This window comes from Esox lucius, chromosome 14 (genome assembly GCF_011004845.1).
Source record: "Esox lucius isolate fEsoLuc1 chromosome 14, fEsoLuc1.pri, whole genome shotgun sequence".
Lineage (NCBI taxonomy): Eukaryota > Metazoa > Chordata > Actinopteri > Esociformes > Esocidae > Esox > Esox lucius.
Genome location: NC_047582.1, coordinates 30,297,248 through 30,303,247, shown reverse-complemented (window position 1 = coordinate 30,303,247; position 6,000 = coordinate 30,297,248).

Sequence of the window (6,000 nt, the reverse complement as noted above, 5' to 3'; positions counted from 1 at the left end):
CTCAGCTGAGAACCCAGGCAGCATTATAGACTGTGATCATATCATCACTTAAAGTCTGCCAGTCGCCGGGCCCATCTTCATTTGGCCATTATCTTCAATTAGCTGTCATTGAAACCACTACATAACAGGTTGAGATCTGTGTATTCAAACCGTCCATCATTTTGTTGATAAAATAAATAACATTAGGAATGAAAACACAAACTTGATTGCATTAGGTTGTTGCGGAAATATCTTTAAGGATCTGAAACATACACATTTAGCACTAATTCAATAGACCGTAGCAAGAAGAAAACATTGTCCATCACATTTATAGACCCACTAGTGAATTGCGTTCATTGGTTCGTCTCCATTAACACACACAGTTGCAAATAATTTTCCAACTGGAAAACTGACCGTATCTTTTCTTACTGGACAAACTTGACCAGCCTCAACCCGTTTCCATTTTCTTTAGTTCTGTGGATAATGGACTTCAGCACAGGCCAGCCCTGAACAGCACGCTGTGCTCACCATCGGCCGGGTGATGACAGCACCATCTGTCAGCCACGTTTGCGAAGAGTTTTCATAGATCCCCATCTGAAAGGAGGTGAATAGACCCAGCGCACACGCGCTTGTGTGGTTATTAACATATGTTTGAAGTTAGCGGAGAAGCACGCGGAAAGTCACACCTGCCGTGCACTCCTAATTATGGCAGCATAAACACATGGGCAGACGGGACCTCAGGGGGAGTAGCTGATGGTTATGCAATAGCTAATGGGGATCACAATGACTTTCTAATTGCGCACACATTGTCATCCAGGAAGCAGATGCCGTTATCCGTAGCAACTTACTGTGGTGACTGCGTGCATAATCTTTTTCAAAAATATCCTATTACCTTGAAAGCTACATAGAACAAACCCCACATTTTTTCCAATGGTGAAATGGAACTCACGGTCTTGTTTCAGGTAGGGCCTAGGGTATAAAAAGCTACAGCCCCATATGGCAGGTCATGTATCCCTGCCCTCGAATGACAGAACTACAATCCAACAAACCCATCGGGTTTCTTATAGTCATAATCCAGCTCCGTCAATGAGAAGGACGTCATGAGACGAGTCTGTTTTTCCATGTAGCAGGCGTTATAGGCACGCCATCCCACTGCTAGTTAACAATGTACCATACATGGACTACAACATACAGCTCTGGAAAAAATTAAGAGAGCCATCCATCCATCCTTCTTCCGCTTATCCGGGGCCGGGTCGCGGGGGCAGCAGTCTAAGCAGGGATGCCCAGACTTCCCTCTCCCCAGACACTTCCTCAAGCTCTTCCGGGGGGACACAGAGGCGTTCCCAGGCCAGCCGGGAGACATAGTCCCTCCAGCGTGTCCTAGGTCTTCCCCGGGGTCTCCTCCCGGTGGGACGGGACCGGAACACCTTCCCAGGAAGGCGTTCCGGAGGCATCCGAAAAAGATGCCCAAGCCACCTCAGCTGACCCCTCTCGATGTGGAGGAGCAGTGGCTCTACTCTGAGCTCCTCCCGGGTGACCGAGCTTCTCACCCTATCTCTAAGGGATCGCCCAGCCACCCTGCGGAGAAAACTCATTTCGGCCGCCTGTATCCGGGATCTTGTCCTTTCGGTCATGACCCAAAGCTCATGACCATAGGTGAGAGTAGGAACGTAGATTGACTGGTAAATCGAGAGCTTCGCCTTGCGGCTCAGCTCTTTCTTCACCACGACAGACCGATACATCGACTGCATTACTGCAGAAGCTGCACCGATCCGTCTGTCAATCTCCCGTTCCATCCTTCCCTCACTCGTGAACAAGACCCCTAGATACTTAAACTCCTCCACTTGAGGCAGGCACTCTCCACCAACCTGAAGTGGGCAAGCCACCCTTTTCCGACTGAGGACCATGGCCTCGGATTTGGAGGTACTGATTTTCATCCCCACCGCTTCACACTCGGCTGCAAACCGTCCCAGTGCATGCTGAAGGTCCTGGTTAGAAGGGGCCAACACGACAACATCATCTGCAAAGAGCAGAGACGAAATCGTGTGGTCCCCAAACCTGACACCCTCCGGCCCCTGGCTGCGCCTAGAAATTCTGTCCATAAAAATTACAAACAGAACCGGTGACAAAGGGCAGCCCTGCCGGAGTCCAACATGCACTGGGAACAAGTCTGACTTACTGCCGGCAATGCGGACCAAGCTCCTGCTTCGGTTGTATAGGGACCTGACAGCCCTTAGCAAAGGACCCAGGACCCCATATTCCCCAAGCACCCTCCACAAGATGCCGCGAGGGACACAGTCGAATGCCTTCTCCAAATCCACAAAACACATGTGGATTGGTTGGGCAAACTCCCATGAACCCTCCAACACCCTGTAGAGGGTATAGAGCTGGTCCAGTGTTCCACGGCCCGGACGAAAACCACACTGTTCCTCCTGAATCCGAGGTTCTACTATCGGCCGTATTCTCCTCTCCAGAACCCTGACATAGACTTTCCCGGGCAGGCTGAGAAGTGTGATCCCCCTATAGTTGGAACACACCCTCCGGTCCCCCTTCTTAAAAAGAGGGACCACCACCCCGGTCTGCCATCCCAGAGGCACTGTCCCCGACCGCCACGCGATGTTGCACAGGCATGTCAACCAAGACAGCCCCACAACATCCAGAGACTTGAGGTACTCAGGGCGGATCTCATCCACCCCCGGTGCCTTGCCACCGAGGAGTTTCTTGACCACCTCTGTGACTTCAGCCCGGGTGATGGACGAGCCCACCTCTGAGCCCTCATCCTCTGCTTCCTCAATGGAAGACATGTCAGCGGGATTGAGGAGATCCTCGAAGTACTCCTTCCACCGCCCGACGACATCCTCAGTTGAGGTCAACAGCTGCCCACCTCTACTGTAAACAGCGTTGGTAGGGCACTGTTTCCCTCTCCTGAGGCGCCGGATGGTTTGCCAGAATCTCTTCGAGGCCAGCCGATAGTCCTTCTCCATGGCCTCACCGAACTCCTCCCAGGCCCGAGTTTTTGCCTCCACAACCACCCGGGCTGCAGCCCGCTTGGCCTGTCGGTACCCGTCAGCTGCCTCAGGAGTCCCACAAGCCAACCAGGCCTGATAGGACTCCTTCTTCAGCTTGACGGCATCCCTTACTTCCGGTGTCCACCAACGGGTTCGGGGATTGCCGCCTCGACAGGCACCGGAGACCTTACGGCCACAGCTCCGAGCGGCCGCTTCGACAATGGCGGTGGAGAACATGGTCCACTCGGACTCAATATCTCCAACCTCCCTCGGGATCCAGTCGAAGCTCTGCCGGAGGTGGGAGTTAAAGATCTCTCTGACAGGAGACTCGGCCAGACGTTCCCAGCAGACCCTTACAGTACGCTTGGGTCTGCCGAGTCTGTCCAGCTTCCTCCCCCGCCATCGGATCCAACTCACCACCAGGTGGTGATCAGTTGACAGCTCCGCCCCTCTCTTCACCCGAGTGTCCAAGACATACGGCCGCAGGTCAGATGAGACGACAACAAAGTCGATTAAGAGAGCATTGCACCGTTTTCTTTCCTTTCCAAAAAAGTCGAAAAGTAAGGTTTTGAGTGAGGAACAGAAGGGTTAAAATTAAGAGACCACTGCAAATTGAATGCTTCTCTTCCTCACTCACATTTTCCTTTTCAACATTTTTGGAAAGGAAAGAAAAAGTTGCAGTGGCCTCTTAATTTGGAGCTGTACTTCCCTGTCTCATTAGACAGCCTAAACTGTAAGATCTCCCCACGCTGCACACCTCAGCAGAGAGAACCAAGAAAAGCTATTTGACAGATTGAATATTTCCCGGGTGTAACTTTTTAAAGGCTAAATACAAAAACAGGCATCTTTTAGTAAGATGCTCGGTCAGATGTTGAACACTCCCTCATTTTGTGCCACTGTAACTTTGATTACAAGGATTTCATTGGTACAGGACTTTCAGCTGTGGAATAACAAACTTATTCTGTACAAAGCCGGAGTGGGAATTGTATTTCGCCAGACGCAGAAGGTCAGGTCTCTGGAGGTCATTGACACGTGGTCCAGTACAGCACTTTAGAAGAAAATACACCCACTTATAAGAGTTTTTCTTCTGTGACATATTTGGGCATATTGATATTTCATATTCATTTCAACAGTATTCACAGATAAAGATAACCTAATAGAACATATAGCAATGAGAACAATCATTAATTTAACTAAAATCTAAAGACATGCAATTTGCCTATGGAGTCAAGTCAGCCTCAGCATTTCTATAGGGCTAAGATCTGGGGATTGATTAAACTATTTCATAACCATTCATTACTTATTTTTGAAATTCTGAAATGTTTTAGGTCATCATCCTGAAGCAAGAGCCATTCAGGTCAGCTTAAGCTTTTTGACATTTTGGCCTCAGGTTTTTTTTTGGTAATCTTTCGTAAACGTGAAATTTATGGTAAAGAGTGACAGCAGTCCCAAAATAATCTAATCTAAGAATTCAAATTCTCAGTCTAATTCATTCCTGTGATATATAAATAATGGTGTACTACATTATTAAACACAAATAAATTGCATTTATTCTTACTAACATTTGAGAAACGATAGATGTAGGCGAGTCATACAGCTCTTTTAAAACAGTGATCTTGTATTATTTGGAGATTTGACCCGGCAGCAGCATTCCATTCTGAATACAGTATGAAAAAGTAAGCTTGCTCCTGGGTTTCCGAACCAGTGTCTGTTGATGCAATGGGTCATTTAGCCTTAATTGCAAATGTATTTCAAGGATGGACTTGCCATCATCTGTCTGAGTGTTGCCAGTTTACCTGATTGGTGGTGTTCTAATTCCCTTTTCAAACCCCTCTACTGACACAAAACAAACTTTGCTCGCTTTGATATTTGCTTTTCATCCTCCAGTTCCCAGATCCCTTAAACCACATGAAATGAAAATGTTATGCCCTTCTATAAACCTGTTAAATTAAATCTGCCGGAGAAAATCTGAGGATTTTGTCCCAGATCCTAAGGCACAGTGCATGATGGGAAATAGGACAGTCAAGTGCAGGGTCAAATGTTTAAGTTCAGCTTACTCACTGAATAAGAGTATTAACTACTTTTTTATCTAATTTATTCTCTTGAGACTCTGCCACTATTAAGAGAGTACACATGGTGTATTTTTGTGGGCCATAAAGCCTGTGCCACCAGTATTTTAAGCTACTGTAAAAGTAACTTTAGCCATACTGTATGCTTACTAAAAGACTGGCGAAAAACCAAATAAAAAACCAAATTACTAGCACTTTTACAACTACTCAAACTTACACAGGTATTTCCAGTTGTTTTTCTTCCAAGGGTGGTATAGTTTGTGTCCCAAGTAGGAGACTCAGCAGTGGAAAAGTTAAGGATAAAATCCTGTTCAACATTTCCAACGCACACATTGTTACAGTCACTCGAGACTGGTGCACCAACCCACATGCCGATTGTTTTAGTGGTTTTCCTGGAGTGTGGGCCCTCACATCCCCCGGATATAAAAGCAAGGGGTGACGCGCCACTTACACATGATTGTGTTTGTCTGTCTGTATTTTGTGTCTTTCTTTGTGTGAGTTGGTGTGACTGAGTGTGAAATGCTGCATTAGAAAAAGGGGGGGGGGGGGGGAGGGGTGCAGAAATTATGCTAATAATGACTGTATTCACCATTGACTTGGTTGACATTAATAATGACAATATTCACCACTGACTTGGCTGACATTAATGACTGATCTGCAAAAAAAAAAAAAGAATCTAGCATTCCCATGTTGGCCACTCAATAAATCTCAATAGCACTTTATTGATCAACAGAAAGGTGCATTTCTATGTCCCTTGATGTGAAAAGGAGTTAAGCAAGTGAGAACGTCACTCACATTCCGACAGCGCCAGTTCTTTCAACTGCCTTTAAGGACACAATCCGTCTCCTCGGCAACCAACCTGAACAGCCAATTGGAACGAGTCAGGATGCAATTTCAGAATATGGGGCCATTGCACTGTCATAAATTAAGGCGGCTGGGAGCAG